Genomic DNA, 19,179 nt, shown 5'->3' on the forward strand with positions numbered 1-19,179 from the left:
TGCACCTGAACTCGAGGGGGAGCAATATCCTTGCAGGTAGGTTTGCGAGCATGGTTCGGAGGGTTTAAACTAATTTGCAAGGAAGATGGGACCCGGAGCAATAGAGCAATGAAAGAAGTGCATGGAGTAAAGCCAGATCTAACATATAAAAAGACTTTGAGGAAAGAGAAGCAGAATAAAGGGTGTAAGGGTAGTAAGGTAGAAGGGCTAAAGTACATGTGCTTCAGTGCAAGAAGCATCAGGAACAAAGGTGATGAACTGAGACGCATACACGGATACACCCTAACCCACCCTCACCCATGGATACATACATGGAATTATGATGTAGTGGCCATTACAGAGACTTGGCTGGCACCAGGGCAGGAAAAAATGAGTACAAGAAGTATTGCTGTATATCAATGAATGTTCTCTCCTCCCTCCTCCTTTCCCAGGGAGGATGAGGACCCTCATCTTCCTTCTAATTTCCAGCACACCTTCTTTCTGGATCTCTTTTGTCAACACTTCCCCACTCTCACAGCTGCAGTTTGGCATTACTTTACCAGAAGGCTTTTGGTTCTTCAAAAAGGTGACCAGTCCCCAAAGTTGACAGATCTAGTGATGTTGCCCTTCGCCAGTTGCTCCTGCATTGTCCCCAAAAACAGCTTAATCCGCTGCCTTGGGAGAGAATCCCATATGCTGGGAACGACGATTGGTATTGGCAGCAGGCTGAGTTTTGAGGTGTGGGTTTGGACAGGTACATGGAGGGGAGGTGATTGACAGGTTGCGGGCAACTGGGACTAGCCGGGAGGATGCTGTTGTGGGGCTTGGACAAGTTGGGTGGAAGGGCCATTTCCCAGCTGCTCTCCGCACAATTGTTGGCGTTTCTGTGCATCACCAACATCGTATCACGTCAGGATGTAAAGGAACTTTATCAGCCAAGGACAACCTGCAGCAGGTCTTCAAGGCACTGGAGTGATACCACCAACTCCAGATACACTTTATTTATACCACTGATATATGTTGTGAATTTTTTGTTTTGTGGCAGCAGAACAATGCAATACATTGTAATTTTTAAAACTTTGTATAAAATACGATAAGAAATACATATAAAATAAATTAAATAATTATTGCAGAATCAAGGGAGGAAATATCGCCTTGCGTCTAAAAGTTGAAAAAAAATCCTATGAATGGTTCTTTAGTGTTCTTCTCCCGTGCGAGTGGGAGGGGTTGGGTGGCAGGGTGTATACCCCTCAACTCCGGTTGTGTTATACAAGATGAACTAGCAGAGTGCGACGTGAGTGATTGAAATTTTTAAACAAATGGTCATGAATTCAGAATTATGGAATGGTTTATTGCAAATAATTTTGTTAAGTATATTTTGTTTGAAATAAATTGATGGGAAAAGGTAAGCAGCCGCCGAGACCGTTCAGCAAAGGCCCCCAGCATTTTCCGGCACCTATTTTTTTTTCTCACCTTATTCTGTAGTTCCTTATCTATCTCTTGTTAAATAAGAAGTTCAGGCGCAATTTGTTATAAGTACAGTATTCTTCTTTGTTTGGTTGAGAGAAGGGAACGACTCAAATTAAGACTTATTTACAATAAAATTATTAACAATAAAAACAGGAGTTTGCTCTAATTCCTTTTCCAAAGTTACAATTCCAGCCACTCCTGGGGCACCATGTTGATTATCTGTCCACACCGCTGCTGAGGGGTATTCTCCTCCCCACCCGACCCCTCCCACTCCCATGGGTGACAAACCTTAAACTGTGGTCCTTCCCCACCGGGCCTTCGCGTTCACCCTCCTGTCCTGCACGTAGGCGATTGTGTCCCTCAGCAGCGTGAGGTTGTCTGAGATCTTCCTGCCCGGTACAGCACAGGTTTGGTCCGGGTGGATCACCTGTCCCAGAGCAGACCTGACCCTATTGGCGATAGCCTTGGACAGGATCTTGTAATCCACATTCAGGAGAGGGATGGGTCTCCAATTTCTAATGTCCTCCCTTTCCCCCTTCTGCTTGTAGATGAGGGTGATGATGCCCTTCCTCATGGACTCTGACATGCTACCTGCCAGAAGCATAGCGTTGTACACTTCCAGCAGGTCAGGGCCCGTCCAGTTCCACAGAGCCGAATACAACTCAGCCGGTAGGCCATCGCCTCCGGGAGTCCTATTCGACCCAAAGGATACTTACCTGGCAGGGGGAGACCGTGATCACCAAGGCGGTTCTCCCATTGTTCTTCTTGGAACGGAGAGATCATTGGCTGGGGAGAGGATCTCGCGCTGACGCGCGTGGTGGGCGTAGTATGGATCGTTTGCGGTCGGACACCTCACCTACCCAACGGAGAAGAGGATGGCTGGTGAGACGAGCGAGTTAGAGGAGAGAATTGAGGAATCCAGCGGATCAGGGACGAGAGCTGGAGAGTTCAGCGCATCAATGATGAGGAAGACTGGAGAACCCGGCGTATCAGGGAAGAAGAAGGCTGGAAAGTCCAGCGAATCAGGGGAGAGAGCGAAAGAAACGAGCGAATCAGGGAAGAGAGCTGTGGAGACGAGTAAATCGCGGAAGAGAGCTGGGGAAACAAGCGAATTGGGGAAGAGAGCTGGGGAAACGAGCGAATCGGGGGAAGAGAGCTGGGGAAACGAGCGAATCGGGGGAAGAGAGCTGGGGAAACGAGCGAATCGGGGGAAGAGAGCTGGGGAAACGAGCGAATCGGGGAAGGGAGCTGGGGAAACGAGCGAATCGGGGAAGAGAGCTGGGGAAACGAGCGAATCGGGGAAGGGAGCTGGGGAAACGAGCGAATCGGGGAAGGGAGCTGGGGAAACGAGCGAATCGGGGAAGGGAGCTGGGGAAACGAGCGAATCGGGGAAGGGAGCTGGGGAAACGAGCGAATCGGGGAAGGGAGCTGGGGAAACGTGCAAATCGGGGGAAAGAGCTGCGGAGACCAGCGCACCGAGAAAGAAGACTGGGGAGACCAGCCCTTCGGCTCGTGGGGCTGGAATCAAGAATACCGTACGAATGAGTGTCAGGGATCTGAAGGATGGCAACGGCTTCAGTCGGGTGACCTTCATTCGTAAGGTGGTTTTAACTGCTGTGGCTTCAGGGTAGATGATCTGCACTGCGTGCAGGATTTCGCGAGCTACTATGACCTCACCTTCCGGCGTGCCGCGGGGTGGCAGAAACTACGCCAGTGCTTCTCCAAGAAAGGCAGCGAGACGCCGCTGTCGTTATTTACAGCGCAACCCCTCTTCGCAGAAGCAACACAAGAGAGAATGGTTACGATACAGATGTTTAATCCCCACGTACCTGTTGTCGACGTTCTCACGTTCCTAGCGCGATATGTAGAGAGCTTGGGGAAGTGTGAGAAAGTCGACGACAGTCTGGTGGTTTGGACATCTAAACGGCAGGTCAGGGTGAAGTTGAGGGTGGACGCTAATGACTGTGGCATCCACCCACCCTCAGTCTTTGCAATAGGAGGGAACCGGGGCTACCTGGTTTACGCCGGGCAACCAAAACTGTGCCGCAACTGCGGCAAGGCGGGGCACATCGCGGCCCAGTGTAAGGCTGTGGTTTGCAGAAACTGCAAGGTGGAGGGACACCTCACCAAAGACTGTACGGAGGCCAGATCCTGCAACCTCTGTGGGCAGGCGGGCCACCCGTTTAGGGCCTGTCCGAAACGTGCGGGCTCCTACGCACAGGTGGCCAGGGGTAGTGATGACACCGGGAAAGCCCCAGCTGGAGTGGAGGCGCTCGCCGACTCTGCAGAGGAGACGCCGGTAGCGATGGAGGAAGAAGCGTCCATCTGGAGATCTCCTTCCACCTTGCAGAACACCCAAGACCCACCGCTTGATGAGGAGGAGTCAAGGCAAGAGGGGAGAGCCGAGGGGAAGAGGGAAATTGGAGGGTGGTCACGAAACGAAAAAAGACCCAGAAGGCGCCGCCAAAAAGACAAAGGGCGGAGCAATTGGAGAGCTCTAAACAAAGAGCGGTAGAGTTTCACTCATCCTCTGGGCACCTGTCTTCCTCGGAGGAGGAGGGCGGTGGGGGTGGCCAGAAACCCCGACAGAGGAAGAGCCGGGTTAATCGGGCAGAGGAGAGTCAGGGGAAGAGTGAAGGTCTGCTAGCCACCCCCCAGTCGCAGGATGGGGGGATCAGCAGAGTCTCTCAGCTCCGGGAATCCGGGAGCAGTAATACTTCTGGTAGTCTGCAGCCAGATGGAGGAGCAGCCCCGGAGGTTCCATTTGGTGCCGAACCGGTAGCGCCCCTCCCTGGCGGGGAGTACCAGCAGTACCTGAACCCTCAGCAGGTGGAAGACTTCACCAGGACTGTGGGCATGAGGCCTCCAGACGGGGAAGAAGAGAACGAGGATTTATAAAAGGTGATGGACCTTAAACTGGCGTCCTTAAACGTTCGCAGTGTGAAGAGTACTGGGCGTTGCGTCAGAGCGCTTCGGTACTTGAACACCGTGAACGCCGACGTGACCTTCCTGCAGGAGTGCGGTCTGCCGCAGCTCAGGAGCTATCGAAGATGGTCACGGTGGTGGTCCCAGGGTTTGTCGGTGTGGTCGGGGTCAATGATTGTCGCGCTTCTGGCCTGCGGATTCTGCTGCGGGGAGGCAACTTCTCAATCACCCAAGTTAAAGAGGTGGTTGCGGGGCGCCCCCTGGTAGCAGACGTCAAATACCGGGGCACTCCGCTCCGGCTGATCAACGTGTACGCCTCCCCCGTGCGGAGCGGGCGGCTGGCCGTCTTCGAGCAGCTCCCACAGCTTACCCATAGCTTTTATTAAGCTCCATGTACCTATCCAAAAGTCTCTTAAAAGACCCTATCGTATCCGCCTCCACCACCGTAGCCAGCAGCCCGTTCCACGCACTCACCACTCTCTGAGTCAAAAACTTACCCCTGACATCTCATCGGTACCTGCTCCCCAGCACCTTAAACCTGTGTCCTCTTGTGGCAACTATTTCAGCCCTGGAAAAAAGCCTCTGACTATCCACACGATCAATGCCTCTCATCATCTTATACACCTCTATCAGGTCACCTCTCCTACTCGTCGTTCCAAGGAGAAAAGGCCGAGGTCACTCAACCTATTCTCATAAGGCATGCTCCCCAATCTAGGCAACATCCTTGTAAATCCCCTCTGCACCCTTTCAATGGTTTCCACATCATTCCTGTAGTGAGGCGGCCAGAACTGAGCACAGTACTCCAAGTGGGATCTGACCAAGGTCCTATATAGCTGCAACATTACCTCTCAGCTCCTAAATTTAATTCCACGATTAATGAAGGCCAATACACCGTATGCCTTCTTAACCACAGAGTCAACCTGTGCAGATGCTTTGAGCGTCCTATGTACTCGGACCCCAAGATCCCTCTGATCCTCCCTGTGATTTCTGGAACATGCCAGAATAAAAAAAAGTGGAGAGAATGAAAGGGGGTTAGCCAGTAGGTGAAGCCAGGTATTTAACACAGGTAAAGGGCTAGAGAGGAAGGATTCTGACAGGTGAGGAGATTGCACTGTCGCAGGAAAGGAAGGAGGGGAGGACCTGAGGAGGTTATAGGCAGGCGAGACGAGGTAAAGGGCCACAGTAGGGAAAGGAAGAACAGGGGAGAGCGGGTGGTTGGATACCGAGACAGAATATAAGGATTTTCTCCCCCACACTGAGGGTGCCCTCATCACGTCACATGAGGAGGTCACGGACTGACATGTCGAACGATAATGGGAATCGGAATTAAACTGTTTGGCCAGTGGGAGGCTCCACTTTTGGCGGATGGACTGGAAGTGCTTGACGAAATGGTCCCCCACGTTAAACGTTAAATGTTGTGACGGTCCCTGCTACCATACGCATCCCCCACCCCAGGCAGTAGGTTTCCAGATTACAACCACAGATAACGTTCTTTCTCGCTAAGCCTTGCACCTGAATTCAGGCCCTCTGGTTTGAACTCGCCCGGCCATGGGGTAAAAGTTCCTGATTTCAGCCCACCTAGGGCCCCTCCCTCCCATTTATGCTCACCTTTCCCCTCCACGAAGAAAACAAATCTAACCCAGCCCAACCCTGGATTTCTCTGGAGCGTCAGAGAATGGAGGCACAAACCTGGTAGCTTGAAGACTGCTGAGAAAAACTTAGAGAGGAGGTTTCTGGAATCTTTTCCACAGAAGAGAAATATTAAATACATCCATTTTTATTATGGGTAATTTAAAGGATTTTTTTTTAGGCACATATTGATGGTTGCCGGCTGAACAAGTTTGCAGGTACTGTATGGTGGTGGAAGCAGATGCGGTCGATGCAGTTTAAGAGCGTTTTAAATAGAACATGCTGGATACGAAGGGATACAGACTGTGCGCAGACATAAGGAATTTCAGTTAACTTAGCACAAAGAGGCATTTGGGCCAAAAGATCAGTACGTGTGCTGTCCTGTGTTCACTCTCCCCTCATAAGTGAAAAGCTAACAGCCCTGCAACTTCCTGCCTAATCTCCCCTGCACCCTTTTCAGCGCAATCCCGGTCTGCGGGGCCGGGTACGGGGTCGCCTGTTCATTCACCCTGTGGGTCTCAGGCAGCTCCCTGCATTTCCTCAAGGAAAACACTGACACCGTGCGGTCGGGTTGGGCAACGACCAGTCGCTGCAAAACCAATCGTGGCGCACATTTCCTTTTTTGGAAAACATGCAGATTAAGGTCTGGGATTTGTAAGCACTAAACTACAGCAGTTAATCAAATAATCTAGATTTGTGGCATTTGTGGTGGTAACCGTATTCTTGGAGAATCGTGTGTAAAAGTAGGAAATAGATTTTTAAAATGTTTGGTCGCCTGAATATTGAGGGGTGTGGGTTACGCTTGGCTGCGGATGGCAGGAAGCCCAAACTATACTTACCTGGTCGATGGGAAACTTCGATCGTGGAATGGGTGCGAGGTTTCGTTCGCCTGTCCTGGTGATTAATACCTGTTCGGTACGTGGAGAGTGTGGGAACTCCGGTGGACGTGAGGGCTGGACTGAGGGTCCGACCCAGCGAGCGGCAGGTTGGATTCGAACGGAGGCGTTATCCACGCCCTGCTCTCGGTCTTCACCGTTAGGGCGCACCGAGACCTCGTGGTGTAGGCCGGTTAACCGAGGTCCTGCGGGAACTGGAGTCGGGGGGCGCACGTCGCAGCCCAGTGCAGGGCGGTGATGTGTAACAACTGTAAAACCACGAGCTATTGAGCCAGAGACTGCCCGCAGCTCAGGTCCTGCAATCTCTGCGGACAGGCAGGCCACCCGTACAGGGCCTGTCTGAGATGTGGTCAGGCGGCCAGTGGAGCTGTCGACACGGAAAGGCCCCCGGCTGGTTCAGACGTACCCGCCACTTCTGTAGACGAGGCACCCGACACTACGACGGACAACGAAACCAGGGAGAGAAGCGCAAGCACCCCAAGGCCCGGCAGACCCTCCAGGACCAGCCTTAAGTCCAGGGAGGAGGGGAGAGCCGAGGGGGAAAGCGGCTGGGGCGTCGTGGGCAAACGCAAAAGGCCCAAAAGGCGGCGGCGGCCAAACGACAGAGGGCGGAGAAAAAACGGGCCGAGAACCACACAGTCTCTGGTACCCTGTCCTCTTTAGAGGAGAAGGAAGGAGTTGGGGGAGGCCAGCAGCCCCGGTGGAGGAGGCAGCTGGCAGAACAGGAGGAGAGAGAGCAGAGAAAGTCTGCTGGCCTGGCCACCCCCCAAGGACAGGAGGTGGAGAGCAGCAGAGACCCCCAGCTCTGGGAATCCGTGAGCAGAGCCTCGGCCGGCACCCAGCAGCCTGAAAGGGAAGCAGCCCTGGAAGTCAACAACTCCCTGGGCCCAGAACCAGAATTGCCACACCTGGGAAAGGATTACCTGAGCCCAAAGACTTAACAAAGGCAGTGGGCATGCAGGCTCAGGACTGGGAAGGTGAGAATGGCAAGCAGCTGAAATAAAGGACTTACAATGATGGCAGACGTTCAACTGGCGTGCTCAAACGTGCGAAGTTTGAAGAGTACTGGGCGATGCGTCAGCACGCTCCAGTACCTGGACACTGTAAAGACTGACGTGACCTTCCTCCAGGAGTGCGGACTACCACACCTCTGTAACTACCGGAGGTGGTCACGGTGGTGGAGAAAAGGTTTGTCTGTGTGGTCGGGGGGCAACGATTGTCGCGCTTCCGGCCTGGGGATTCTGCTGCCGGGAGGCAACTTCTCAATCACCCAAGTTAAAGAGGTGGTTGCGGGGCGCCTCCTGGTAGCAGACGTCAAATACCGGGGCACTCCGCTCCAGCTGGTCAACGTGTACGCCTCCCCCGTGCGGAGCGAGCGGCTGTCTGTCTTCAAGCAGCTCCCAAAGCTGCTGGTGACGTCCCAGCCGGTCGTTCTGGCCGGAGACTTCAACTGCACCATTGATGCGGCTGGAGGACCCGGCAGTGCTGACGGCAGGCTGGACAGTACCTCTAGACTCCTGAAGGAAACGGTGAAGACAGCCAAGCTGCGCGACGCCTTTGGCACCCCCACAGGTGGAGCACAGCGGCAAGCCACCTGGACACGATTGGACGGCTCAGCCCGCTCTCGGATCGACTTCCTCTTCCTGTCTGAGTCCCTCACGGTCAGGTCCACTGTTCTTCTCTGACCACTGCCTTCTGAGAGCCATCTGTCTCTTACGGGAGGACCAGAAGGCAGGCAGGGGGACTTGGAAGCTGAACGTAAAACTGCTGACCCCAGAGAACGTCGAGGAACTAGAGAGAGTACACAGGTTGGAGAACCTTGAAAGCCTTCTTTGATTTCCCAGTTCACTGGTGGGAAGCCACCAAAGAGGTTCTTCATCCGCAAGGGTATCCAGAAGGCAAGGCAGGGGCAGAGGGAACTGTGTAAACTCCAGACAGAGTTGCAGCAACTTCTCCTGCAGTCGAAGAGGGTGGATGTCAGGGAGGAATTGCGAGAGGTGAAGGGCCGGCAAGCCCAGCACCTCGCCGCTGAATCCTCCAAGATCATCTTCCGATCAAGGGTCCAAACCGTAGAGCAGGACAAGACGTGCTCACGCTTCTTCTCCAAAAGGTGCACAGGGGGAGCTCTGTGATCCACAACCTTAAGGAAGAGGACGGCTCAGTCGCGTCCTCGCAGACCGACATACTGAGCATCTGCAAGTCCTTCTATGCCGGTCTGTACGACGAAAAGGCCACAGAATCCACAGCCTCCCGCAACTTCCTGTCGTCTATCACACAGGTCTTAGACGACGGCAAGCGGGAGAGTCTGGATCAGCCACTGACCCTGGACGAGCTGACAGGCTCCATCCGTTCCTTTGGGTCGGGTAAGACTCCCGGAAGCGATGGCTTACCGGCTGAGCTGTACTTGGCTCTGTGGAACTGGATGGGCCCTGACCTGCTGGAAGTGTCTACACAGACATCTGTAGTGCAGTCCAGGTCAACGGGTGGGAAACAGACAGCTTCCCCATCAGGTCTGGAGTCAGGCAGGGCTGTCCCCTCTCCCCTGTCTTGTTTATGTGCTGCATTGAACCCTTTGCGGAAGCCATCAGGAGGGATGAGGGCATAAGAGGGGTGACGCTGCCAGGCAGTGGAGGGACCCAAGTGAAAACCTCCCTGTACATGGACGACATCACCGTCTTCTGCTCTGATCCGAGGTCAGTTCGCAGGTTGATTGGCACCTGCGAACAGTTCGAGCTAGCGTCGGGGGCCAGGCTCAACCGCACCAAGAGCGAAGCCATGCTCTTCGGCAACTGGCCCGACCGATCCAGCCTCCCCTTCACCATCAGGTCTGACCACGTGAAGGTGTCGGGGATCTGGGTTGGAGGGGCTGAGACGTGCAACAAGAACTGGCAGGAGCAGACTGCCAAGGTGAAACAGAAACTGGGACTGTGCGGAGGGCGCTCCCTGTCAATAACGGGCAAGAACCTGGTCATCAGGTGTGAGGTGCTCTCAGGGCTGCTGTACTTGGCGCAGGTCTGGCCCGTCCCCCGCTCCTACAGCTCGGAAATCACCCGGGCTGTCTTCAGATTCGTCTGGGGATCCAAGATGGAGCGGGTGAGACGGACCATCATGCACAAGTCCCTGGACAACGGGGGCAAGAACGTCCCCAATGTTGCCCTCACCCTGATGGCCAGCTTCGTATGTGGGCACCAAGTACCACTATGTGCCCAGGTTCTACCTGTTGCCCTGGCTACGAAGGATGGGTATGGCCCCACTCCCGCGCAACGCCCCAGTCAGCTGGTCGTTGCCAGCATACCTGTCCTACGTAGCAAAGTTCTTCCAGGAGAACGCCTTTGACCACAGGGCCATCAGGCAGTGGTCGGCACGAAGTGTCCTGCAGGCACTGCAGGAGAAGGACGTGATGGACACAGTGGCGTGGTTCCCTGAGCAGACCGTCCACCTCATCTGGCAAAATGCCTCATCGCCAGATCTCACCAACAGGCACCAAGACCTCGCCTGGCTGGCGGTGAGAGGGGCCCTCCCAGTCAGAGCCCTCCTGTACACCCGGAATCGTCCTGGGAGAACCGCTTTTTTTAAATTTCAAAGTATACTTCATTCAAAAATAAAATTATATACAATAAATCATTCAATAACTTTCCATCCTTTACATACGTTTCCATTATACTCAGTACATATCCGTATTTATAGCCACCCACGTGGCACTCCAGTTGTTCGCCTTAGCACATCATTGTTGAGGGGTATACTCCTCGCCCACCGACCCCTCCCACTCCCGCGGGTGGAGAAACCAAAACTGTGGTCCTTCCCCACCGGGCCCTTGCGGTGGCTGCACCAAGTTTCAGTGCGTCCCTCAGCACGTACTCCTGCAGCCGAGAATGTGCCACTCGGCAGCATTCTCCCACGGACATCTCCATGTGCTGGTAGATCATCAAGTTTCGGGCTGACCAAAGAGCGTCTTTCACCGAGTTGATGATCTGCCAGCAGCACCGGATGTTGGTCTCCGTGTGCATCCCCGGGAACAGCCCGTAGATCAGAGAGTCCTCTGTTACGCAGCTGCTGGGGATGAAACGTGACACTAGCCCGTCCATCCTCCTCCACACCCTCTTTGCGAACTGACAGTGTGCAAAGAGGTGGGTCACAGACTCCTCCTCACTGCAGCCCTCCCGTGGGCAGTGTGGTGCGGAGACGACGTTCCGGGCGTACAGGAGGGCTCTGACTGGGAGAGCCCCTCTCACTGCCAGCCAGATGAAATAGTCAGAGGAATCAGAAGACAGCTTGGGTGATTTCTGAGCTGTCAGATGGGGGACCGGCCACATCTGCACCAAGTACAGCAGCCCTGAGAGCACCTCACACCTGGTGACCAGGTTCTTGCCGGTTATCAACAGGGAGCGCCCTCCCCACAGTCCCAGTTTCTGTTTCACCTTGGCAGTCCGCTCCTGCCAGTTCTTGTTGCACGCCTCAGCCCCTCCGAACCAGATCCCCAGCACAGGTTTGGTCCTGTGGATCACCTGTCCCAGAGCCGACCTGACCCTGTTAGCGATAGCCTTGGACAGGATCTTCATGCTACCCGTCCAAACACTGACCTTTTCCCTCCCCAAGGAAAACAAATCTAATCTGACCCGTCCCTAGATTTCTCTCAGTTGTCAGGGGACGGAGGCAAAACCCAACAGCTTGAAAATTGAAGAGAAACACTTATAGAAGACGTTAAATGATTTCCTCCAAACAGAAATATCAAATATTTGCAGTTTTATGATGAGGGAGTTAGTTTTAAGGAGATTTTCTTTCACACAAAGGCTGGTGGATTTCCCCGGAACGAGCTGCTTCTCATGGTGGTGGAAGCAGATCCGGTGCAGTTTAAGAGCGTTTCAAATAAGAACATGACCGGGTATGAAGAGATAAGGGTCGTGTGGAGGAGAAGGGATTTAATTTAATTTGGCATAACGTTTTATACGCAGACATCCCAACTCTCCCGGAAGTTCCGGGAGTCTCCCGCATATTGATTGCGGCTCCTTGACACCCAGAAATTATATACAATATCCCGGAAATCGATTTTTTGAGAGGGACAGGGAGTGTTGCAAGGACGTGGCTGGGGACGAACGCAAGTACAGGACACAGATGCTGAGGCAGAGTCGTTAGGCGTAGCACCACTGCAAACGGGGAGCCGATATCCAGGAGATGATGCAAAGCTCAGAACTAACAGTTCTGAGGAATAGGAAACAAGGTCTACTCTCACAAGGGTGGACCAACGAACTGGTGGCTTCTTGCTGTGGTCACAGGGTTTTTATCTTGCCGTTTCTGATGGGAAGCAGGTGCGTGTAGTTAGTGGAACCTGGGAATGATTGGAATCTAAATGAGGTGATTGAGGCCCAATTCTCGAGGCAAATGGCAAGATAGGGGTTTGCCAGAAGGGACCATGACAGGCAGAGGGAGAGTGAGCATCCTGATTGGTCTCCTCGTGCTAAGAGTGGTCCCCAACCACCGAGGAAACGATATGATTTGGCGATATGAGTCAGCTGCACCTTCCCTCATTCCCTGTCACGCCCACTGTTGAACTTGAATGCATGCGAGGTCATTACCCACGCGTCATCCATGTCAGCGTGGGAAGAAGATCAACTCCTCGAGCTTGCAAATGATGGTGGGCTGAAAAGTTGCAATGATTTTATATGTTCATACGAGGAAAATATGCGCTGTGTGTTTAGTATCCAACCGTTACTTAAAATATTATGATGCTATTGACTTATAATTGACTTATCACTATATTCATGCGACAAAAATATGCGCTGTGTGTTTAATATTAAATTCGTTAGATACACCCTTTTAGAAACAAAATTCAGTGGATTAGCCACTTATAAGTAACCTATAGTTGACCTATCACTTATATTCCGGTTGTGATTAACACGCACCTACCCCCCCCCACCCCGTCGTCAAGAATATTGTCAATATTAAACTGGTCCACGGTGCAAAAAAGGTTGGGGACCCCTGCTAAGTAGACCTATCAGTTTTCTCTGTGGGTGGGCTTTACAGTCGACCTCAAAAATAATGACAGTGTTGCTCGCTGCACTGTTTGCAACAGTGACTTTTCTATTGCCCATGGTGGGTTAAAATGTAAAAGACAAGTTGAGGTGAGTTTAACAGGTGTCATTCGTTCATTAGCATAGCTGACATTATTTAAACTAACTGGCTGGCTGCGAAGGAGCTACTCTATTGATGTCCTACGTGATGAGGCCAAGCTCCCTATAGACTTGCTTAAAATTGTAATGGAATAAACATGATAATATAAGTACATAAATTAATGGCAGATTTCTACATACACCCAACTTGGTTTACAGATTAGACAAAATCACTAAACAAAGTATTACATACACCCTTGGAGGTCGACCGTGGGGGGGAGATATGGGGTTACGGGGGGCGCAGGGGCAGCGCTAAAGTGGTGCTAGCTGGGGCTATAGCCCCAGCAGAAATTGCAATAGCACCACCAAGAAATTAAAACTGCAGCTGCTTTGCTTTCTCTGTATAGTTTTGAATACAGCTTGTTTCTCCAGTTGATCTAGTGAAACAGTGCCCCCAATTACCATAGCAACCACACAGCAATGAAGTTATAAACTCTGTCAGATCCACTCTACAGTTCTGCTTATTCGTTCGTTGTCAATGTCTTGCCGTTGCTGTCCTCAGATCAGTTAAGCTGATCTAAGATCACTTGAGGTGACGTCAGTGGCTCTCACTCATGCGAGAGATTGATAGTATACATCCAGGTGCAGATCTATGGTCTCACGAGACTAACGGATGCCCCCCACACACACATTGTGCTTTTACAAGCGAGCATGGGCCTGGCACGTGCATTATTTTGGCTGGCGTGAAAAACAGATCGATTTTTAGTCAGAAAACGTCCTCATCCAGAGGAATCAGTGGTGTCTCAGCCTGAGCCTGTCTTAATTGAAAGTGACATGCAGAAAGAAGTAAGTGGGGATGAGGACGACAGCAGTTCATTGAAGGAGTGTGAGGGCGAAGTAGAGGAAGAAGAAATGGAGCGGGATTCGGAAGAGGACGTGGATGTAGCTGCTCTTAGTGCGAGTGGGAATACTGTTAGCGATGTTAGCCAACACCCTGAGGAAGGACCCTGTCGGCTAGCATTGAAAAAGTACCCTTCGCTGCATGCAACAGTTTGGCAATTAGCAGAGGAGTTTTCTTTGTGGCTGGTTTGACTGTACTCCTGGCTGGAATATTCAATCTCAAAAGATGCTACATTCTGCTTCGCATGCAGGCATTTCCTGTGTGGAGGACATGGGTTCCATTCTGCATCTACCTTCACTGTCACCGGTTACCGCAACTGGCGGAAAGCTACAACAGCTTTCAAAACCCACCATGTAAGTGCAGCGCATAAGTTTGCTATGGAGGCATGGGCTGAATTCAGATTGAGAAACAAGACGGTTCAAGATTGGGAAATATGCTTGATAAAGGACATGCAAAGACTGTCCAAGAAAATTGTGAGTATATGAGAGCAGTGGTTGTGTCTCTACGCTATACTGCGTGCCAAGGCATTGCCCAGCGAGGACACCGGGAGAATGATGGATCTGGCAATAGGGGAAACTTTGTTGAGTTTCTCAGTGTAATTGAGAAGTTTGATAAGACTGTAGCTAAAAAAAATAGAGGACAATCCTGGAAATGCAAAATCCACCCATCACGATATCCAAAATGAAATTATGTGTATTATGGCAGATACGGTCAGATGTCAATAAGTGCAGAAATCAAGGAGGCTGGATATTTTGCCATCATGGTGGATGAAAGTAAAGACTTGAGCAAAAAGGAGCAAATATCAGTGGTGGTGCGGTATTTGAATAACGAAACAGTGCGTGAAGAATTCTTGCACTTCACCTCAGCAGAAAGGTTGGGTGCAGAGTCGCTTCTTAAAAGCATTGAACAGACACGCGCCCAGTGTGTTATTGATAAGAACACCTACATAGGTCAGTGTTATGACAGTGATGTCCGGGTGCAATAACGGGGTACAAGAGAGGTTCAGGAAAGAGGTCCCGCAGGCATTATATATACACTGCCATGCTCACAGACTTAACCTTGTTTTAGTGGATGTTGTGAGCAATGTACCACAAGCGGGTGAGTTTTTTGAAACTGTGCAGCTGCTTTACAACTTATTTTCAACTCTGTTGCCCATGATCTTTTCATGAAGAGACAGAGAGAACTGGAATCAACTGCACAGCCCGTGGAGTTGAAGAAATTGTCAGACAAACGCTGGGCATGGCAGTATACAGCTTTGTGGGCTATAAGGAAATCACTCCCTGCCATTCTAGCTACACTACAGGATATTACGGGTCAACCAAATTCACGAAGGAAAACGGAGGTCAGAGCTGTAAATGGACTGATTGACGAGCAGTTTGCTTTACTTCTCACTCTATTTGAGGATTTATTCCGAGTCACCAAGTTCATGTCAGCCCAGCTACGATCTCCCAGTTTGGAGCTTTCATCCGCTGTGGACTTGGCTCAGTCTATCATCGATGCACTCTCAGCAAAATGGGGTGAGGAATCATGGAGTGAAATTCAGGCAAGAGCTAGGGACCTGTGCGTCAAGGCCGGTATACAGAGCAGACCACATGAAAGGAGACAGGCCCAGCCACCTCGCCGCCTACATGATTTTTGTTGTTGAGGCCCAAACCGAACGCACACCTGTCACGTCCTCTGATGACCTTCGCGAGCACTGTTTCTATCCTGTTATGGACAGACTTCTGACTGAAATGCAAAGACAGTTCTTAATTGTGACTGGTGGTGTTCTGACTGGAGTCTCAGCATTGAGTCCCAAACACAAGTTCTTCCTCGTGAAGAATTGTCTTTGGCCAATTGCCGAATACTATGCAGTGACTGAAGTGAACCTGACTGCAGAGCTCCATCAGGTTCAGCGTCTGCTGGAAACAAAACAAAAGCAAAGACAGACAGTGAATGACACAGTGGAATTTCTAGCTCTAATGAGACCCTACCGCGATGCTTTTATAGATTTATACAAACTGACCTGCATATCACTGACTCTTCCTGTTACATCTGCCTCATGCGAACGGAGTTTCTCTTGCCTCAGACGCGTCAAAAACTACTTAAGGAATAGCAGCGTTGATGCTGGGAACAGCAACTTGGCTCTATTGGCCATAAACAGCCGGAGGACCAAAGCACTTGACATCCAGAAAATCATTGATGCTTTCGCCACCAATCACAACAACAGACAGATTGTACTTCTCTGAAAACATTAATGGTGAGTGCAGTTGATTTTTTAAAAATTTGGGCCAAGGTTAATTCCGATTATTATTATTATTTTCTACCCCATAGTCCTTATGTTTCCTGCAAATCCTAAAATACTACATTGACTGCTATTAAGCCTACTGGTTTTCCTTAGACTTCCAAGCGCGATTCTGTTGATTTTTGTTTTAAATTCAATAGCCGAATTAGTTGAGGTATTGCATGGTCAGAGTACGATTTGTCCAACTCCTGGTAAAGCCTTGCTTCTGTTGTTTGCCTGTTTTCACTTTCATAACAGTGTATCTTTTGGCATTGCTGTCTATGTAATGCGAATATCAGTGGGTTCATTTTGTGTTTTTCAGTTGAAAAACACGCATTTGACGCTGATTGCGGGATTGGTGCGTGATTCACGTTGTCCGCTGTTGCTCGGATGCTCTGTTTGTGCTCCGTGTAGCCCAGGTTGTCTCCGATGCCGTTGACACTGTAACAGTTCACTTCTATATTAGATCTATCAATTGCTGTTGCTTGTGAATATACAGAGGCATTTATAGTAGGCACATAATGCTTGAAACTGACTTTTTAACGCCACGCGTCTGGCCTTGCGAATACATATTACCATACAGTGCATCCCTCAGCACCATCACTGAATAAATCAGACTCTCCGTAGCACCAGCAAGCAAAAAGCTCTGGCGCCGCCACTGTGGGGCGGCGGAGGGGGTGAGCGTTTTTTGCAGGGTGGGATGTCTGTGCACAGGCATTTTGAGCCGAAAGATCCGTTCGTGTGCTGTCCTGTGTTCAGTCTCCCATCATAAGTGAAAAGCTGACCCCCCTGCGACATCCTGGCTAATCTCCCCTGCAGCCTTTCTAGAGCAATCCCGGTCTGCGGGGTCGTCTGTTCATTCACCCTGTGGGCCTCAGACAGCTCCCTGCATTTCCTCAAGGAAAACACTGACACCGTGCGGTCAGGTTCGGCAACGACCAGTCGCTGCAAAGCCAATCGTGGCGCACATTTCCTTTTTTAGAAAACATGCAGATTAAGGTCTGGGATTTGTCACCAGTAAACTACAGCAGTTAATCAAATAATCTAGATTTGTGGCATTTATGCTAACAGTATTTTAGGAGGAGCACGTGGAATAGTAGGAAATAGATCTTTAGAACATTTGTTTGCCTGAATATTGAGGGGTGTGGGTTAAGCATGCACGTGGATGGCAGAGAAGAAAAAGCATACTTACCTGGCAGGGGAGAGACCGTGATCATTAAGGCGGTTCTCCCAGGACGAGGCTATCCCATTGCACTTCGGGTGTGCTGACGCCTGCGATGTCCCCAAATGCGGGATACTCGACTGCAAAATTTGTGGTAGTGGGGGACTGCGTTCGCGCTCTCCCCTGATTTCTAATCTAAAGACAGAGATTCCCCTGTTAAGAGTTTTCTGCAAGTTGTGTACAGTCTTCCCGTACTCAGTGCGTGTATTGACGACCGATGGTTCACTTCGTACGTCTCGCTGCTTCCAGACCCACTCCCTTGTAAGGTTACAAAAATACTGGGGGCCCTGCTGATGGGTCTCGGCGGCGACTTACCTTCTCCCATCCGTTTTCTCCAAACAAAATACACTTGAGAAAATTATTTACGACAAACCATTCAATAACTCTGAATTCATGACTATTTCATTCTGTACAGTTTTCAAATTTTACTCATTCACGTGGCACTCTGCTACTTCATCTTCTATAACACAACCGTAGTTGAGGGGTTTATTCCGTGCCACCCAACCACTCCCACTCGCAGCGGAGAAGAACCCGAAAGAAACATTCATCGGATATTTTTTCCAACTTTCAGACCCAAGGCGATATTTCCTCCCTTAATATCCACATCCAGGAATCATAATCTCAAGATTACAACCCCTTCGGGACAGAGTTGAAAACTCCAGATCAAGGGTCTGTCTAATCCGAAACGTCGACTGTCCGTTTCCCTCTGCAGATGATGACTTCAGCCGGCACTTAACGTATGTTGGTGCCGATCATAGCATCTTTTGTCCCTTGGAGTATTTTTTCCACCCCGTATTCAATCCTCCACGTTCTATTGTGGAGGGCAAAGGAAGTTCACTATCTGAGGGAGACAGTTTTAAATACCACAGGCGCCAATCAACACGGCGTTGATGCAGGAATATCTCACTGTGGTAAAATAGTTTAACTTGGTCCTCAGGCCAAGAGACAAAGTCCATGAGCAGGATACTTGTTGCCAGTGGATTTGATGAGTTTCTGCTTACAGTCTGCTGTTGGTCCACTGTTCATTTCCCAACATAGATACTGCCTGACTTTCAAGGAAGAGGTACAGGAGCCAGAAGACACACACCCAACTTTTCAGGAACAACTTCTTCCTCCCTGCCATCAGAATTCTGACCTCAAGCCCACTAACTCACAATATTTTGCTGCCATTCTGCAATAATTATTTCATTTATTTTATATGTATTTCTTATCGTATTTTATACAAAGTTTTAAAAATTATGATGTATTGCAATGTTCTGCTGCCACAAAACAAAAAATTCACAACATTTATCAGTGGTATAAATAAAGTGTATCTGGAGTTGGTGGTATCACTCCAGTGCCTTGAAGACCTGCTGCAGGTTGTCCTTGGCTGATAAAGTTCCTTTACATCCTGACATGATACGATGTTGGTGATGCACAGAAACGCCAACAATTGTGCGGAGAGCAGCTGGGAAATGGCCCTTCCACCCAACTTGTCCAAGCCCCACACAGCATCCTCCCGGCTAGTCCCAGTTGCCCGCAACCTGTCAATCACCTCCCCTCCATGTACCTGTCCAAACCCACACCTCAAAACTCAGCCTGCTGCCAATACCAATCGTCGTTCCCAGCATATGGGATTCTCTCCCAAGGCAGCGAATTAAGCTGTTTTTGGGGACAATGCAGGAGCTACTGGCGAAGGGCAACATCACTAGATCTGTCAACTTTGGGGACTGGTCACCTTCTTGAAGAACCAAAAGCCTTCTGGTAAAGTAATGCCAAACTGCAGCTGTGAGAGTGGGGAAGTGTTG

At 50.6% G+C, this 19,179-nt stretch overlaps 1 protein-coding gene and 1 non-coding gene across 2 annotated transcripts in view; one reads left to right on the forward strand and one right to left on the reverse strand.

Moving 5' to 3' along the window:
- Positions 1 to 19,179, reverse strand: part of LOC140198459 (heat shock cognate 71 kDa protein-like) — a 62,414-nt gene that overhangs the window by 41,331 nt on the left and 1,904 nt on the right. The window lies entirely within an intron of this gene.
- LOC140198510 (U1 spliceosomal RNA) lies at positions 17,355 to 17,518 on the forward strand. Its single transcript, XR_011886178.1, has one exon. It is a non-coding gene; the product is annotated as a U1 spliceosomal RNA (small nuclear RNA).

This window comes from Mobula birostris, chromosome 5 (assembly GCF_030028105.1).
Source record: "Mobula birostris isolate sMobBir1 chromosome 5, sMobBir1.hap1, whole genome shotgun sequence".
Classification (NCBI taxonomy): Eukaryota; Metazoa; Chordata; class Chondrichthyes; order Myliobatiformes; family Myliobatidae; genus Mobula; species Mobula birostris.